The sequence below is a fragment of the Pongo abelii genome, chromosome 3 (assembly GCF_028885655.2).
Source record: "Pongo abelii isolate AG06213 chromosome 3, NHGRI_mPonAbe1-v2.0_pri, whole genome shotgun sequence".
NCBI classification, from domain to species: Eukaryota; Metazoa; Chordata; class Mammalia; order Primates; family Hominidae; genus Pongo; species Pongo abelii.
Genome location: NC_071988.2, coordinates 180,980,097 through 181,000,166, shown reverse-complemented (window position 1 = coordinate 181,000,166; position 20,070 = coordinate 180,980,097). Strand labels below are relative to the sequence as shown.

Sequence of the window (20,070 nt, the reverse complement as noted above, 5' to 3'; positions counted from 1 at the left end):
CTGGGCATGGTGTTGAGGGCCTGTAGTCCCAGCTACTCAGGAAGCTGAGGTGGGAGGATCCTTTGAGCCCACGAGATCAAGGCTGCAGTGAGTTGTGATGGCACCACTGCACTCTACCGTGGATGACAGAATGAGATCCTCTCAAAAAAAAAAAAATTATTTCAACATACTGTGGTACTAGGTTAGCTAAGGTTATTCATGTTAAAAATGCTGCCACTCCTTCCCTAACAGTGCTCTCACCATGTCTATTGAAAACACATTTTCTGATCTTTCCTCTCTGGGTGCTGTGAAGGTATCAGATCAGGTATCATCTCAGCCCACATTCTCTGAATTGAATTATGGTATTTTCGATCATGATGTTATTTGTTTTCAACTCCACGTTACACATAATCATGTAGCTCATAAATTTAGGAATACATTTCTTCACATAGCCCATGATCTCTAAATGCCAATACTCTGTGCTAAGTAAGATATCTTAAAATTTTGTTTTAATAGAGGTAGGGTCTCACTATGTTGCCCTGGTTGGTCTTGAAATCCTGGGCTCAAGTGATCCTCCTACCTCAGCCTTCCAAGTTCTGGAACTACTGTTCTTGGCTTTAAATTTTTTCTTTATAATTATTTTCAATTTTTATAGATTTAAGAAGCCATTTGAGGAATAATTTTTTTTTTTTTTTGAGACGGAGTCTTGCTCTGTCGCCCAGGCTGGAGTGACAGACAAAATCATGTGATTTTGGCTCACTGCAACCTCTGCCTTCTGGGTTCAAGTGATTCTCCTGCCTCAGCCTCCTGAGTATTACAGGTGCACACCACCACACCTGGCTAATTTTTGTATTTTTTTAGTAGAGACGGGGTTTCACCGTGTTGGCCAGGCTGGTCTCAAACTCCTTACCTCAGGTAATCCACCCACCCTGGCCTCCCAAAGTGCTGGGATTACAGGCGTGAGCCACCATGCCTGGTCGGAATAATTTTTTTTTTTTTTTTTTTTTTTTGAGATGGAGTTTCAATCTTGTTGCCCGGGCTGGAGTGCAATGGTGCAATCTTGGCTCAAAACAACCTCCCCCTCCCAGGTTCAAGTGATTCTTCTGCCTCAGCCTCCCGAGTAGCTGGGATAACAGGCATGTGCCACCATGCCCGGCTAATTTTTGTATTTTCAGTAGAGACAGGGTTTCTCCATGTTAGTCAGGCTGGTCTTGAACTCCCGACCTCAGGTGATCCACCCCACCTTGGCCTCTCAAAGTGCTGGGATTACAGGCGTGAGCCACCGCACCCGGCCAGAATAATTTTTATAAGCATTAATTAACCCAGAGAAAATTACAAAACCCTAAATGTTGTAATAGTGGTTTTCAGTATGACATCACCACTCTCTAAATACTTCAATTATTCAAGATCATGATAAAAGCTTTTAATTACTCTATACTATTCTTTAACTACCTCCTTTTGCACACATCAAAGAATGGGGATTTATATTCAAATATTTAATACCCATTAGGCATTCTAAATATTCCCTAAGAATTATTTAGAATGATTACATTTTCATTTTTCAGGCTACTTCCATTGAAAGACAGATTGAAGTAAAATTGGCAAGTGAAAGTCAATATTTAACTGGTACTTCACTTGGACATTTTATTCTAGTTTCAAGCTTTGAGGTAAATAATTGAGTGAGGGAGGGGAACAGGAATCAGCTCTGTTTTGTTCAACAGTTTCCTCAGGATTTTATACAAAGAGAGATGTCATGTCGTTACGTTTGCTGAACATATAAACCTAGGAAGAAGAGAGAGTAAAATTCGATGACAATTTAGACTGTAAAAGATGTTACTATTTTAGAATTGGGGCTGAAACTCACAAAGTTATAATTTAATAGGACTAAATATGAAGCTTGCACTTAGAGTTTAAAAATCAACAATACAAGTAGAGGATAGGTAAGACATTATGCAATAGGTTGGTGTGGAGCGTGGAGCTGACTGCAGACTGGAGATGTGCCCGGAGGTCAGCTCAGTCGCCAACAAAGCTGACACAATAACAGGCTGCATTAACAGAGAGCTGTGTTCCAGAAACAAACGCTGCCCCAATTGGGCCACATGGTAGCATTATTTTTGGTTCTGCATGCCACATTTTAAGCCAGATGTTAATAAATTGAAGAGCATCAAGAGGCAGAGTGGTGCAGAGCCTGGGAATGTTGTTACATGAATGCCTGAAAGAAGTGGGGAAGCCTAATTTGCAAAAGAGCCTAAAGTGACCCTTTCCTGGGATCTGATGGGCTATTTCAATGAGACGGGGATTCTTTACCAGAATTCAGAATTCAGACTACTGTGTGACTGTTACAGGAAGGCAGATTTTAGTTCAATGTATGGAAGAATAATTAGACCTGTCCAAAAATAGAATGTGCATTTGTTACTGGAAATATTTTGTCAGTTAGATGAACATGTGCTGTGAAGGGGAGCCCCACATAGAGTGCAAGGTTGTACCTGCTGACCTCTGAAGTCTGTACCAATCCAAAGCTCCCTTAGAACATACTGGAAACCGTGTATCTCTGCCAATACTGTGTATAGTATAACTGAATTTAGGGCTGTATTTATGTGATTTTCAAACAACCAACCAGCCGTACAAAGTAGATTAACAATGTGTCCACTAATATATCAGGGCATATATTTATTTCAGCACAGGGATTTTGCCCATGGTCTCTGCTGCAGAAGCAACCAGAAATCACAAGCAGTAGTTTTTGTTTTTTGTTTTTGTTTTTTTTGTGACAAAGTCTCCTCTGTCATCCAGGCTGGAGCACAATGGCGCAATCACAACTCACTGCAGCTTCCACCTCCCAACCTCCTGGACTCAAGTGATCCACCCACCTCAGCCTCCCAAGTAGCTGGGACTACAGGCGTGCACCACTGTGTCCGGCTAATTTTTGTAATTTTGCATTTTTTTTTAAACAGAGATGAGGTTTTGCCATATTGTCCAGGCTAGTCTCAAACCCCTGGGCCCAAGGGATCTGCCCACCATGGCCTCCCTAAGTGCTAGGATTACAGGCATGAGTCACTAAGCCAAGCCAGTAGAACTCTTAACTAACCCTTATCAGAGCCTCTCAATAGCAACTGAAACATGGGGACATTTGAAGATAAGATTACCTTTCCATGCAAAAGAGCAGCAGCTTGGTGTCCTTTGTTGATTCTAGGAATATATAAATTGCAATTTCAGAGTCCATAATTAGATGCTTTGAAGAATGAGAATACCAACATTGCTAGTCTTGGCACATTAATTAATAAATGTTAGGAGTTACTTGGCACTTCTTCCCCTTCAGAAACAACAGCAAGAGCAGGGGTCCTCAAATGTTACGCATCAAAATCACTTGGAGGGATTGTTAAGACAGATTGCTAAGCCTCATTTTCATGGTTTCTGTTTTAGGAGATTATGAGGTGGGCCCTGAGATTTTGCATTTTTAGTAAGTTCCCCAGTGATGCTTATGCTGTTGGGCAGGGGATCACATTTGCAGAACCATTGGTATAATGAATGAATGAACACCATATGAGAAGCCATGCTATAATCATGCAAAGTATTTATGTGAATGGTGTGTGGGAGCCTGTTTGTACCTTCTTGAGAGAACCAATTATTAGCATCTCTTTCCAACTTTGCATTCAGTAACATCACACAATAGTTTGACATTGAACATGTTGGAAATGTTTTTACCACAGAAACTGGTAAATGCTAAAACCATAGCTTTTTCTCTTGAGAGCCCAGTAAACCACTGCTATAGACTCAAAGCAGAATGAAAATATTGGATGATTGAATGTCTAATGCAATGTTTCTCAAATTCACTTCATTCATGGTTTTACTTAATGCTTCTTAAGTCCTGGCTACATAACCACAGCAATATTTTTTCAATTATAATGTGTTAAAAGGGCTTAACAGGAATGGAATTCATGAAATAAAGTGTATTCTTGGATTAAAAAGACAATGCAATATTATTTTATTTGCTAATTATTTAAGAATAGTCAACATCTGACCCACTTTATAAATGTGTATTAAAATTATAATATGAAAATGAACATAGTGATCATTAAATATATGTACAATACTAGTTCATCATCATCTAACATTTACCAGCTGCTTAAAATGGGCACTGTCCTAATTCTTTACATGAATTATCTCAATTTTTTTTTCTTTTGAGACAGAGTCTTGTTCTGTCGCCCAGGCTGGTGTGCAGTGGCACGATCTTGGCTCACTGCAACCTCCGTCTCCCGGGTTCAAGCGATTCTCCTGCCTTAGCCTCCTGAGTTGCTAGGATTATAGGCGTGTGCCACCACACCTGACTAATTTTTGCATTTTTAGTAGAGATGGGGTTTCACCATGTTGGTCAGGCTGGTCTCAAACCCCTGACCTCAGGTGATCCATCCAGCTTGACCTCCCAAAGTGCTGGGATTACAGACATGAGCCACCGCGCCCGACTGAATTATCTCAATTCTTACAAAAGTCTATGATGTAGATATGTTATCCCCCACCTTAGAGATAAAAAACTGAGTCACAGTAGCAGGTATATGAAACTGAGGTATCAATATGTATATGAAAGAGGCTGGCATGTATCAGATGATCTCATAGGTAATGTCCTGGAAACCTCACATGTAGCATTTCTTTTTAAAAATTTTGTACTGTATCTACTTATTTTTTTTAGACAGAGTTCTCAGTATGTTGCCCAGGCTGGACTCAAGCTACTAGGCTCAAGAAATCCTCCCACCCCAGCCTCCCAAGTAGCTGGGACTACAGGCGCATGCCACTGTGCCAGGTGAAATATACCATTTCTTAAAGACATTTTACTGATAACTACACTGTTATTATGTAATTACCATATTCTTTTTTTTCCCCACACAACATATAGGTCATTTATTTTCCTTCTAGTCCTGGGTTCAGTGCATAGATGGCTTCTCTTCACCCTTTGGGTTGACAATTTTCTCCAGGTTGCTGCTGCTGATATGATAAACCTCAGTGTAGAAGGCCCTGAAGTCCAGCACCATGGCCCTGAGCTCCCCATAGGCTGCCTCATCTCACTGGTGCACCAAGACCCGGTAGTCCATTACATGAGTCTCCTTGGAGGCCTTGGCCACAGCATCCCGACGTTCTGAGAAGTACTTGGAAATGGTTGTCTGGAAAGCTTCCACTTTGCTCTTGACGGCATTCACCCTCTCCAGCACCTTCTGCTGGATTGCTACCCCAAAATCATCCATCTTCAATCTTGAGGATCAGGTGCTGGATCCATGTGATCACCAGAATGCATTTCTCTTTGAGACTCCAGACTCCTGGCTTAACCAGGGCAAGCAGGAACAGGACCTTCTTATTCTTAGGGAGAAATCCACTCTTAGGGACTTCTTTCATCTCCTGCTTATCTGTTTCCATCTCATCATCCTTGGGTGGAGGGCCTGGGATGAGATGTCCAGTGGGGCCCGGAGGGAAGTCAGGTCAGCCACATTGAGGGAGTACTCTTGCAAGAGCTGATTCAGGTATATGATTTTCTGTGGCAAGAATCTGTAGAGGAATTCCTCAGCCTCCTGAAAAAGATTCTGCCTGAAGATCTCCACCTGTTTACAGGCCTCCCCTCTCAGGCGCACCCCACACGGCTTGGCCATATGCTGCTTCAGTCGCTAGATCTCTGGCCTCCTAATTACCATATTCTTAAATATATTTTAAATACATTTTAGAAGAAAATACTGCCGGCATCAAAACTTTCACAGAACAATATTAGAACAACACTGGCATTCTAGGGAAAACAATGTTAAACATTGGCTTAATGGCGTTAAACTGTAATAACTTGACCAATCCTAACTCTTCTCTTTTGAGCTTTGCCTCTCAAAGGGAGGAACTTCAGCCCTTGTTTGTGGTGGGTGGACATTATCAATGCTTGCCACTTTGACTCCCTGATTTCTATGCTTCCCTGAGGTTGTCCTACCTGTGTTTGACATGTTTTAAATTTACATATTATTAGTAAGTTATTGGCAATCTGTGATTGTTCCGACTTTAAAACCTCTGTCTTTAAGTTTCTTTTGTATCTCTTTGATACAACCAGGATGCATCCTGGGGATTTCTATCTGTCACCACTTAGTATCATCTTCAATTCAGCTTTTTCATGTTCAGCATTTTGTTCAAAGCCGTAATATGACCAAAAATTAGTATTAGGTTGAATGAAAACCTTGGAAACTTGGCTGTCAGCATGTACAACATATCCTGTAGGGAGTGTAATCTCACTTTAAAAGGGATCCAACTGTGAGCAATTAGCTATAGAAAGCTGGGGGGGCAGGTTTCAGGGATGAGTAACAAGATGAACTTTACATTGCATTGGCAGGGTGTGGTACATTTTCCCACAGGTTAAAGCCACTAGCTTTTCATCTTGCGTAAACATGGTTGCTTAAAATGGTTTCACTTTGGACTTCTGAATGACCCTTCTATTCTGCTTCTATCTGTCTCTTCAGCCAGTTATGTACATTAAAAACCTCTCCCTCTCTAACAAATATTGCAACAAGTTTTCCAAATCCTAATGAGCCACAGTTATAATTATCCATCAGGTTTAAGTATTGTAGAATTTCACAAGTTTCTAAACTTCAGACCAACACTGTTCAACAGAAACATAATTCGAGCCACATACATAATTGAACATTTTCTGGCAACCACATTAAAAAATTAAAAGAGGGTCAGGCGCGGTGGCTCACGCCTGTAATCCCAGCCTTTGGGAGGCCAAGGCAGGTGGATCACTTGAAGTGAGAAGTTCAAGACCAGCCTGGCCAACATGGAGAAACTCTGTCTCTACTAAAAATACAAAAATTAGCTGGGCGTGGTGGCGCACACCCATAATCCCAGCTACTCGGGAGCCTAAGGCAAGAGAATCACTCAAACCTGGGAAATGGAGGTTACAGTAAGCCAAGATTGCACCACTGCCCTCCAGCCTGGGCAACAGAGTGAAACTCTCTCTTAAAAAAAATTAAAACAGGTAAAAATAACTTTAATAATATATTTTGTTTAATCCAATAAATCCAAAGTTATTTCAATATGAAATCAATATTGAAAGTTATTAACAAAATGTTTACATTTTTTCTTTTGTACTAAGTATGTGAAATCTGGGTGTGTACTTTTGACTTATAGTACATCTCAGTTTGGGCTAGCCACAATAACACATGTGGCTAGTGGCTGCTCCATCGGAAAGTATAGCTGGAGACTTGTTAAAACTCAGATTAATATTATCTCGGAACATCCATATATCCAAAGACCCTAGTTGATGGTTTTTTGTTGTTATTATTATTGTTTTGTTTTGAGATGGAGTTTTGCTCTTGTTGCCCAGGCTGCAGTGCAATGGTGTGATCTCGGCTCACTGCAACTTCCGCCTCCCAGGTTTAAGCAATTATCCTGCCCCAGCCTCCTGAGTAGCTGGGATTACAGACACCCACCACCACGCCTGGCTAATTTTTGTATTTTTAGTAGAGATGGGGTTTCACCATGTTGGCCAGGCTGGTTAATTTTTTTTTTTTTTTTTTTGAGACGGAGTCTCACTCTGTCACCCAGGCTGGAGTGCAATGGAGCAATCTCGGCTCACTGCAACCTCCGCCTCCTGGGTTCAAGGGATTCTTCTGCCTGGGCCTCTTGAGCAGCTGGGATTACAGGCCTGCGCCACCATGCCCAGCTAATTTTTGTATTTTTAGGAGAGATGGGGTTTCACCATATTGGTCAGGCTGATGTCGAACTCCTGACCTCGTGATCCGCTCACCTTGGCCTCCCAAAGTGCTGGGATTATAGGCGTGAGCCACCGTGTCTGGCCGATGGTTTTTTAAAACTAAGTTTCTGGAAGGAGGTATTAATTAAACAGCCTGGGCAACAAGAGCAAAACTCCATCTCAAACAAACAAACAAACAAAACCACTCTTGACGTGGTAGCTTTAATACCAGGTCATATAATTAATAGGATGAATAATAATGAATTAATTATGGTAAAAAAACAGCTTGACACTTACTGTGTATTAATAAAAGTGAGTAAATTTATTGGAATTGTGACCCAGTGCAAAAATAGAACAACCATGTTAGGTGCCAGAATTCCCATTATTATTTATAATCAGGTAGAGTCTACCCAGGCTAGGAATCTAGGAACTCATAGAGTGGCTCTCGATTATTTTAACATTTAACAAAAACTAATGACTACATCATGCCTGTAATCCCAGAACTTTGGGAGGCCAAGGCAGGCAGATTACCTGAAGTCAGGAGTTCGAGATAAGCCTGGCCAACGTGGCAAAACCCTGTCTCTACTAAAAATACAAAAATTAGTAGGGCGTGGTGGCATGGGCCTGTAATCACAGCTACTCAGGAGGCTGACACAGGATAATTGCTTGAACCTGGGAGGCGGAGTTTGCAGTGAGCTGAGATAGCACCACTGCCCTCCAGCCTGGGCAACAGAGTGAGAATCCATCTCAAAAAAAAAATAAAGAAAGAAAGAACACAGAGTAGCTTCAGACAATCTCTATTTCCTCCTCAAAATGGACTCAGCTTGGCCTGGGCAACATGGCAAAACCCTGTCTCTACCAAAAATACAAAAAAAATTAGCCAGGTGTGTTGGCACACACCTGTGGTCCCAGCTACTTGGGAGGCAGAGGTGGAAGGATCACTTGAGCCTGGGAGGTAGAGGTTGCAGTGATCCAAGATTGCGCCACTGTGCTCCAGCCTGGGTAACAGTGAGACCTCAACTCAAAAAATAAAACAACAACAAAAAAAACCCAAAATGGACTCAGCTGGTGATGACTCGTCAAAAGTCTGTGGATCAGTCTAAGTTCCTTTTCTGTGTCCAACATTTTCTTTTCTGGTCTAGGTTAGAATGTTCTTGTCCCCATCAGCATTCACAGAGCATTCTTATTTTTGCCTTTTAAGTCCTGGGGAATGGTAGTTTGAGCTACCATTCTGACCCTGTTAGCTGAATGGTTAGCATTTCTAGTAGCTGTGTTCTCTTTAAAGGGGAATATTTTTCTGTCTACCTTGATAATGGGAAGGAGATTTTAAGCCCTCTTTTGTGGAAGAAAAAATGTCTTTCTTTTTTAGAGTGAAATGAAATCTGATCTCTTTCATCTCTTTGGCACCATGACACTGCCTGTGTAAAATCGTTAAACATTTCTCACAAGAGTAGTTCAGGTCATTGAATTTAATTATCTGAGGCGCCATACTGTACAGCCTACAATAGCATTAGCATAGTAGAAGATACAGACATGAGGGAAGGTGATGGAAATAACAGAAGTGGTTAGAAGGTACATAGTATGGTGATAATAGCTATCATCAGGCATCTATTATGTGGCCAGTTTAGGACTAGACATGACTCACATATGCTACATACAATACCTTACTTAATTCTTACAAAAAATATATGAGGTTGTTAGATGTGGTTTTATTTTTCAGATAAAGAAACTGAGCCTGAGAGATGATATTTTGAAGAAGGTTATGAGCCTATTATGAAATAGGGTTCAGCTGGAGTATGGCCCATTCTCTTTTCTACACATCATGCTGTCTCCCAATAAAGCAAAACAAATGAAAAAGGAAATGATGTGCTGGAAACCAATTGTGAACCACAAGAAACATTGAATGAAAGGTCACAGGGTGAATTACACAGAGAGTGGTATAAACTTGGCAGGGAGAAATAAAATGTTTTATCATTTCCCTGTATAGCAGAGAGGGGAGGAAAAAATGAAAGGACCAGCAAAAACAATGGTTTCCTGAGGTGATCATAAATGTGCTTCCACAGAAAATGACGTTTTAGAGGAACAGTGGAAATTGAAGAAGCAGGAAGGACTGAATATATGGAAGTGATAGACAAGAGTGATTAGGAGACCAGGGAGAGAGAAAAAAGTAATTCAGGTAGCCATCATAACACTGCCTTTCAAACTTTTCTGACTGCAGTCCACAGTAAGAAATACATTTCACATAGGGACCCAGTTAACAACACTGAATGTGTGTGTGTGTGTGTGTGTGTGTGTGTGTGTGTAGTGATATGTATCATTAAAACAAAGATGCAAAAGCAATTTAGTGAAAAGCGATAGTCTTTTACAAATGGTGCCAAAATAACTGGATATCCATATACAAAAACAATTGAACTTCATATCTCTTCTTATATACAAAAACGGACTTGAAACGGGTCATGGACCTATATGTATAAACCTAAAACTATAAAACTTCTAAAAGAAAACATAGGAGAAAAACTTTGTGATCTTAGATTAGACAAAGATTATTTAGGCTGGGCACAGTAGCTCATGCTTGAGGCCAGGAGTTGAGACAAACCTGGGCAACATAATGAGATCCCATCTCTACAAAAAATAATTTTTTTAACAAAATAATTTTTAGGTGTAACACCTATGTATGATCCATTAAAGAATAAATTAATAAAGTAAACTTTATCAAAATTAAAAACTTCTGCTCTTCACAAGACACTTTAAAAAATGAAACTACAAGCACAGATTAGAAGAAAATATTTGCAAGGTACATATCTGATAAAGGACTTGTATTCAGAGCATATAAAATACTCTTGGTCTAATATCCAGCATCTATAAGGAACAGAAAAAAATTTACAAGAAAATAACAACCCCATTAAAAAGTGGGCAAGTGATAAGGATACTTTTCTAAAGAAGACATACATGTGGCCAAGAAACATATGAAAAAAAGCTCAATATCACTGATCATTAGAGAAATGCAAATCAAAACCACAAAAACACCAGTCAGGATGGCTATTATTAAAAAGTCAAAAAATAACAGATGCTGGCGAGGTTGCAGAGCAAAGGGAACACTTGTTGGAGTGTAAATTAGTTCAACCATTGTGGAAAGCAGGGTGGCACTTCCTCAAAGAGCTAAAAACAGAACTGCCATTTGATGCAGCAATCCCATTACTGGGTATAAAACCAGTGGAATATAAATTAGTATATCATAAAGACACGTGCACACAAACGTTCATTGCAGCACTACTCACAATAGCAAAGACATTGAATCAACCTAAATGCCCATTAATGATAGATAGAAGAAAGAAAACATGGTACATATACAACATGGAATACTATGCAGCCATAGGAAAGAGTGAGATCATGTCTTTTGTGGGAACATGGATGGAAATGGAGGCCATTAGCCTTAGCAAACCAATGCAGGAATAGAAAACCAAATACTGCATGTTCTCACTTATAAGTGGGAGCTAAATGATGAGAACTCACAGACACAAAGAAGAGAACAATAGCCTACTTGAGGGTAGAGGATAGGAGGAGGGAGAGGAGCAGAAAAAGTAACTATTGGGTACTAGGCTTAGTACCTAGGTGGCAAAATAATCTGTACAACAAACCCCCATGACATGAGTTTACCTATATAACAAAGTTGCACATGTACCCCCAAACCTAAAATAAAAGTTTTTTAAAAAGCTCAACTCTCTCAATAAGAAGACGAGGCAATTAAGAAATGGGCAAAAGATTTGAACACTTCACTAAAGAAAATATATGGATAGCAAATAAGCAAAAGATCCTCTATATGATTAGTCATTAGAGATTGCAAATTAAAACTGCAATGAGGTATCACTACATACCTATTAGAATGCACCAATTAAGAAGACCAAGTGTTGGCAAAGATGTGGAGAAAATAGAACTCTCATACACTGCTAGTGGGAATGTAAAAATGACACAACTACTGTTGAAGCAATTTGGAAGTTCCTTTACAAATTAATACATCTACCATATGATCCAGCCATTCCACTTCTAGTTATTTACCCAAGATAAATGAAAACAAATGTCCATGAAAAGATTTATACACAAATGTTCACAGCAGCTTTATACAGCCCCAAATTGAAAAGAACCCCAAAGTCCATCAACAGGTAAATGTTTCATATCTGTACAATAGAATATTACTCAGCAATAAAAAGGAATAAACTATTGTTACATGTTATAATTTGGATGATCTCAGAATAATTATGCTTAGTGTAGGGAGCCAGACAAGCCAGGCACGGTGGCTCACACCTGTAATCCCAGCACTTTGGGTTGGGTGGATCACTTGAGGTCAGGAGTTTGAGACCAGCTTGGCCAACATGGTGAAACCCCATCTCTACTAAAAATACAATAACTAGCCAGGCATGGTGGCGTGTGCCCGTAATCTCAGCTACTAGGGAGGCTGAGGCAGGAGAATACTTGAATCCAGGAGGCGGAGGTTGCAGTGAGCAGAGATTGCGCCACTGCACTCCAGCCTGGGCAACAGAGCAAGACTCCCTCTCAAAAAAAAAAAAAAAAAAAAAAAAAAAAAAAAAAAAGAAGAAGCCAGACAAAAGAGGGTGCATACTGTATGATTTGATGCCATTTAGATCAAATTCTAGAAACCACAAACTAATCTATAGTAACAGAAAGCAGAAAAGTGATTGCTTGGGTATGGGAAAAATGACAGATAAGTTCTTGATCTTAACTGTAGTGAGAATCCATGGATAGAGCTATTTGATTTCGCAAATAAAAGAGTGGCCAGTTAAATTTGAATTTCAGATGAATAAATTTTTTTAGTATGAATATGTACCATGCAAATGTTTGGGACATACTTATACTAAAAATGATTCATTGTTTATCTGAAATCCAAATTTAACTGGGCATTCTGTACTTTAAATCTGACAACCCTGTTCATGTGTGTACATATATGTAAAAATGTACAGATGTATACTTCAAATATGTGCAATTTACTGTATGTCAATTACATCTCAATAAAGCTGGTTTAAAAAAAAAAAGAAAGAAATTGAAGTTAACCAAGGAAGATGAAATGACTTTCCCAAGTTCTCTATGCCAGTGGCAGCAAGGTCAAAACCAAAATCTTAATTGCCATTTTTCCCTGTTCAAGTGCTCTTTCTATTATACCAAGTAGGTTCTTAAAAAAAAAAATGTTTATTTACAGGGATGGGAAAATAAATCCTTAAAGTAAGAATATTCAGATAAAGAAATTTAATTTGTAAATCTTTACTGTCATGTGGCTTTACCCATCTAATATTTCACCTGTTTATAAATCCATTTTACAAGCTAAGTGCTGCAGCATAGTGAAATCCATTTCTGGAATGAATAAGGAGTCACTTTATTTCAGTCTTCTCAATGATCAGGAAGCACAGCCAGTTCCCTGGGTGTCTTAAGCAGAGAAGGGCAAAGGTTTTACAAAGAGATACCAAAAAATTTAAAGATTATCTATCTGTTGATTACAGCTTACTTGCTTTACACAATTAAATATTTCTCAATAATCCAGATAACAGGTTTACATGTTTTTCCTACAGCATACTTTTAGCTATTTTCCCTTTATTATATATTTACAAGGTTGAGAAATACCACTTACTTGTCTAAATTACCCTGGCCTAAATTGAAGTCACTTACTGCCATGTAGAAATAGACAAGCCCTTCCTAATGTACTGTTTATCTAGGGAATTGCCACATTTCATCCAGGCTAAAAGTGTCATTTTCATAAATTACATTTAACTTGTCTATAATCGTGATACTCTTTGCTATCAATGCCTACATTTAAAGTGGTAAATTTCTTTTCTCTTTTTGAAGCAAAGCTACTATTAAGTCAATGGCATTTTTTTTTTTTTTTTTTGAGACAGGGTCTCACTCTGTCTCCCAGCTAGAGTGCAGTGGCACGATCTTGGCTCACTGCAGCCTCAACCTCCTGACCTCCTGGGCTCAAGCAATCCTCCAGCCTCAGCCTCTCAAGTAGCTGGGACCACAGGTGTGTACCACCATGCCCAGTTAATTTTTAAAATTTTTTTGTAGAGACAGGGGCTCACTATGTTTCTCAGGCTGGTCTTGAACTCCTGGACTCAAGTGATCCTCCTGTCTTGGCCTTCCAACGTAGTCATGAGCCACCACGCCTGGCCTCAATGGTACATACATTTTACAACCCATATTGTTATAGAGTGGAGGATTGAGAGCACTATTTCCACCCAGTCCAGTGTTAGTTGTGCTCTGTGGATTACATCATAATTACCATCATTACTCAGGGCAATAAAAGAGCAATGCATACCTCTCAGCTCTTTCCAGTGTGGGTAAAACCGGCGTGATTCTTACCTAATGTTATTTCCAGTCTATCTGTATAATTTAGTGTCTTCCCCACTTTTCTATTTTTTATTGCGCTGGCAAATCTATTTTATATTCACATCTTCTCACTGGTCATTTATACAACTCCAATAATAAGAAAACCAATTAACACAAAGGCAGAAATGATATGGGGCCAAATTGACACTGGCAATGTAGAGTCAAGCAAGACTCTCCATTGGGACCTGTTATTGTACAAATAAAAAGTACGTTCTTTTATGAATCTACAAAATAGTCCACTTAAATGAAATACTTATTTTTGCAGTTATGTAATCAATTAAGTCTAATAAATAGAGAAGCTTCATTCATATCTAAAATATGCAAGAAGGAGGTGTAAGATAAAAGACAAATATGAAAACCGCTGTAGATCAGGATTTGGTAAACCATGGCTCATGTGCCAAATCTGGCTTGCCACCTTTTTTTATACAGCTAAAAGTGGGCTTTCACTTTGTAAGTGGTTGAAAAAAATTAAAAGAAAAATATTTACTAACCCATAAAAACTATATAAAATTCTAATTTCAGTGCCCATAAATTCTGTTTTACTAGAACGCAGCCACACTTACTGGTTTACTTATTGTCTACTGCAGTGACAGGGTTGAGGAGTTGTGATAGAGATTGTATGTATGACCTGCAAGGCTAAAACATTTACTATCTGGCCTTTAAAAAAAAGAAAATGTGCTGACCTCTGCTCTAGATCAGAGTTTGATTATGGAGGCCAGGCACAGTGGCTTATGTCAGTAATCCCAGCACATTGGGAGGCCAATGTGGGAGGATCACTTGAGGCCAGGGGTTTGACACCAGCCTGGGCAACATAGTAAGACCCTCATATCTACCAAAAAAATTAAAAAATTAGCTAAGTGTGGAGGCCCATGCCTATAATCACAGCTACTTAGGAGGCTGAGGTGGGAGAATTATTTGGGCCCAGGAGTTCAAGGCTGCAGTGAGTCAGGACTGTGCCACTGCACTCCAGCCAGGGCAACAGAGTGAGACCCTGTCTCTAAACAATAACAACAACTAAAGAGCTTGAATATGGAGGAATACCAATAACTGCCCTCTCCCTTGCCTTTTGTGAGGATAGTTTCTGACTGAGCCCCTGGCTTGCCTCCATTTCTTTGCATTGCTTTAGTATAAACCCATATCCTTGGCTAGGTGTGGTAGTTCACACCTGTAATCCCACCACTTTTGAGGTGGGCAGATCACCTGAGGTCAGGAGTTTGAGACCAGCCTGACCAACCTCGTGAAACCCTGTCTCTATTAAAATTACAAAATTATCTGGGTGTGGTGGTGCATGCCTGTAATCCCAGCTACTTCAGAGGCTGAGGCAGGAGAATCACTGGAGCCCAGGAGGCAGAGGTTGCAGTGAGCTGAGATTGTGCCATTGCATTCCAGCCTGGGCAACAAGAGTGAAGATTCATCTCAAAAAAAAAAAAAAAAGCCACATTCACAAGTATGATAGTACAAACACCAAACTAATTATGATTTAGCTAGCAACAAAGACCAAAGAGGAGAAAAGAAGTAACTTCAAATAATTTCATGTGGTCTTAAAAGTAAATTGCACAGCAGCAGTAAAAAGTTGCATTGTGTCTGTGTGTTTGTGTGTCTGTGTTTTCTCTGAGGAATGTTTTCCTTTTTGCTTTGTAGCTGACTACCCAGAGGCCAGCACACTCTTCTCCCTTTCCAGAGAGCCTCCATTTTATTTGGGTGGCTACCCTGACCTCACATGACTCAGGATTAAATTCTGAATCATCCAAGCCAGTCATCGAAATTCCAGTTCCCTTGCCAGCGCTTGGTTTTAGGAAGAGACGAATGACTCAATCCTGGTGAATAAAATGAGAGAGGAATTTATCTGAGGTTTTCTAGGAAGGGCTTCCCCGCTGATTAAACATACACACACCCTCTTGAACATCATCGTATCTGCCTATGATAACTGAAACCGTGACAGTCTCCTTGGGACCTCAAGGGGAACTTGCCTGAGATAAGGGGAGGATGCAGTGCACATAGATGGAAAAGCCTGTGATTCCGAAGACATCATTGAGCTACTGAAGAAAGCAACTCTGGATTCCTCCTGCCTCAGAAGATCTTATTATGGGACATAATTTTCCTTAATTGTTTAATCAATTTTGCAATGGGTTTCCTATTACTTGCAGCACTCAAATGGATTGTTATTAGTTCTATATACACAAATCTTACTAATTTTTTACATGAAATATCTAGAGCCTATCTATGTGAACGGTGAGAGTTTCTTATAATAAAATTGACTATATCATGCACATTTATGCTAGGAAAATTGCAAGCCAAAATAAAGAAAATGTAATTTATTTGTTATCTACTTAGATTTTCCTTTCAGGAGAGATGGATATGTGGAGTCACCTGGTTGCAAAATTTTGTCAAGATGGGTCAGTTTTACTTTTTAACTAAAAGTCCAAGGATGTTTACAAAATTTTTGATTCTGCCTTCTTTCTCTACTAGACAGGAAAACTATGGAATTTTATGTTTTTTATTACATCAGCAAATTTAATGAGCAAGCAGTCATTCTTTCAGCAAATATTACTAAGCATTTGCTTGGTGGATTGCACTGTCCAGAATGCTAAAGAGGTCCCAAAGCAAACGAGACATAGTGCGAGTGTCTAATAGGGACGAATAAGGGGTTAACTGTAAAGCACAGAGACAAGACACATACAAAACAGCTAGGAAACCTCAACACAGAAATAAACAGGTCAAATTGTACTTTAAAGTTTCAGTGAATAATAATGTCTGCCATGAAGGATAGAAAATGTTTTCTGGTTTTTTTTTGTTGTTTTTTTTTTGAGACGGAGTCTCACTCTGTTGCCAGGCTGGAGTGTGGTGGCACAATCTCAGCTCACTGCAACCTCCATCTCCCGGGTTCAAGCAATTCTCCTGCCTCAGCCTCCCGAGTAGCTGGGACTACAGGCACACGCCACCACACCCAGCTAATTTTTTGTATTTTTAGTAGAGACGGGGTTTCACCATGTTGGTCGGGATGGTCTCGATCTGTTGGCCTCGTGATCCGCCTGCCTTGGCCTCCCAAAGTGCTGGGATTACAGGCGTGAGCCACCACGTCTGGCTCAGAAAATGTTTTCTAAAGGAGGTGAGCATGGTCTTTAGATTGTATGGGAGACCAGAAAAACAGAGGCCACGTCATAATGACCTTTGTTCACACTGAGCCAGTATTGGGCACATGGTAAGGTGCCAAACATATTATTTAAGTCATCAGTTAAGCTGTGCATAAGTGTCAGGTGAATTCTCTAATTCTTTGTGACTGAATTCCAATTTATAATTTGAGACATAATTATATCAGTTACCTAATTGACACAATAATCCCATGAGTTTATTATTGGAAGCAGTTTGATTAGTAACCACTGCCCCTGCTTTCAGGTTGTCCACAGGAAAGTTTGACTACAAAAAACAAAAAGAATAATAACAAAGTCCAGGCACGGGGCTCATGCCTGTAATCCCAGCACTTTGGGTGTCCTGAGTAGGAGGATCACTTGAGGCCAGGAATTCAAGATCAGCTTGGGCAACACAGCAAGACCTTGTCTTTATTAAAAAGAAAAATGAAAAAAATGAGAAAGTTTATCATTTAAGAATAGAACTAAGGTATGTAGCAAGGATGCTTTTGCCTTCTGTTTATTTGGCTCATTCAGAAATTTGACAAACCGAGCCTTTCGGTTCTTTCAATGGTTAGACCCATTGCATAATTGTACCAACTGAATTGAAATGCAGCATTTAAAAATTTTCCAGGCCATGAGTCCACTCTGTGGTAAATGTCAGATTTGGAGAGCCTTGTTCACATTAGCAGTTACAGTAATTAATCTCTAGCAGTATTTCCTTTTTTCTTCCCCCTGTGTGCACGTCAGACATGCCCATTAGAGTTCATTTCATAGGTTCGAATCCCACCACCACTCTCTGACCTTTACCTTGGCTTGATTCCCCTGACAAGCCCAGCTGTTCTGCACTGCACATCTTCAAGGGGCAAATTGTGCCTCTAGTGTCAACAGATTATCAAATATACTTATTGAAACACTCATTTCCACGGTCCACTTGATTCCTTTTGATTTATTTCTTTGGTGGGTTTCCATCTGGTCACTGAAATGGAGGATTGACCTTATGAGGCAATATTATAAAATGAAATAATATAACTGTGAGCTCTCATCCTTCTACCTCTAAGTATTAAAAATAAATGTAGTGAAAAGCAATTCATCATCTGATCTTACACTTAAGTATCTTAACATAAATCCCAGAATAGGAGGGTTTTAAGGCAGTTCTGGGAATTAAGTTGCTCATTGGAAATTTAAAGAAGTGCTTGCCTCTCACCCAATATGACTTTATATATCTTCAGTCTTATAATGGAATTCTTTAATTCATGTATTCAATCAACAATTCACTTACTTATTCAACATCCATTTCTTTTGTGGATCTCCTACGTTCAAAGCACAGTGCTGGCCATTAAGAATTAACAGAGATAAATAAGATACAACTCTTCTCCTCCAAGAGCTTACAAATGAGGAAGATCCAGTAAATTTGATATAGAAAAGAAGAAGTGAAATTCAATGAAGCTACCATCTACATCGTGCTGAGTGTTTAATTTTGACTTGAAGGGATTAGATATGTTCTCCATAGAAGGGAGCATTTACAATAAGCCTCATAGTGTTTGGTTAAATAATGAGAAAAAGGTTAAGGAAGGTATTATGGTCAGATTAGGAAGACACTATTCTTCAATCCTGAGAAATCTGAATGGACACAAATTCCCAAGCGCTGGAGAAAATTATTTCATGTTATTTCATGTTTTTAAGGAAAAGAAGTGTTTAATGTTATCTGAGTTTTAAATCACTTTTGGCAGCTGTGTAGAAGATGGATCAGAAAGGAGAGAAACTAGAGCCAAGACTAGTTAAGGAGGCTGTGGTGATAATCCAGATGATGAAGAATTGTTTATTTCTAGCACCTGCCTCTCAAAGAATGCCAGTTTCATAAAGGCAGCAGCCTTTGTTTTTTTCACCGCTATATTCCAAGCACTCAGAAGAGTGCCTGACATGTAGTAGCTGTTCATAAGTACATGTTGAATAAATGAATAAATCAGTGAAAGAATAAATGAATGAACTAAATGAGACAATGAAACTGCAGAGAATCCCAGTAATAGCATGAAAATAGAAATTTAAAAAAAAAACTGCAGAGAAGAGGTCAGAAAGACACATTTGCTTCAGGGATGGAATTTTCCCTTTCTCTATTAACACACATTGTAGTTAGGTCCTTTTTTTTCTTTCTTTTTTTTTCTTCTTTTTTTTAGAGACAGGATCTCACTCTGTTGCCCAGGCTGGAGTGCAGTGGCATGATCATAGCTCACTGCTACCTCAAACTTCTGGGCTCAAATGAGCCTCCTGCCTCAGCCTCCTGAGGAGCTGGGACTACCTGGGCATGCCATGGGCGGCTGGCTAATTTAAAATTTTTTTTTTGTAGAGACAGGGTCTTACTATGTTGCCGAGGCTGGTCTCAGACTCCTACACTCCAGTGATCCTCCCTTCTTAGCCTTCCATGGTGCCTGACACACCATGCCCAGCCCTTTTTTCAAGTGTTGGCAGAAGATGAAATTTGTCAGACTGACTGGACACACACACACAAAAACACACATACTTGGGTTGCAAAGCATGTGCACTTTTCACCACACCTTCTAAAACTAAGTGCTTTTGACTCAGCTTGTGCTATGGTTTAAGTGTGCCCACCTCCCCAAATTCAGGTGTTGAACTTTAACGGCCAATGTGATAGGAGTAAGAGGTGGGGCCTTTAAGAGATGATTAGGCCATGAGGGCTCCTCCCTCATGAATGAGATTAAAGCCTTTATAAAGAAGGCTTCACAGCACCTCCAACTTGCTTGTCCTTCCACCCGCTGCCCTGTTGGGACCTGGTGTTCCTCTCCTCCAGAAGATGCAGCAACGAGGCACCATCTTAGAAGAAGAGAGCAGCCTTCATCACACGAC

At 39.8% G+C, this 20,070-nt stretch overlaps 1 protein-coding gene, 1 long non-coding RNA gene and 1 pseudogene across 2 annotated transcripts in view; 1 reads left to right on the top strand and 2 right to left on the bottom strand.

The window, feature by feature from the left end:
• Positions 1–20,070, top strand: part of SPMIP2 (sperm microtubule inner protein 2) — a 141,491-nt gene that overhangs the window by 22,412 nt on the left and 99,009 nt on the right. The window lies entirely within an intron of this gene.
• On the bottom strand, positions 1,601–13,918 carry LOC129059124 (uncharacterized). Its single transcript, XR_008524837.1, has 4 exons — positions 13,771–13,918; positions 12,995–13,120; positions 3,123–3,165; positions 1,601–1,761 (listed from the first exon to the last, which is right to left on the bottom strand). It is a non-coding gene; the product is annotated as an uncharacterized LOC129059124 (long non-coding RNA).
• LOC100443001 (proteasome activator complex subunit 2-like) lies at positions 4,849–5,612 on the bottom strand (annotated as a pseudogene).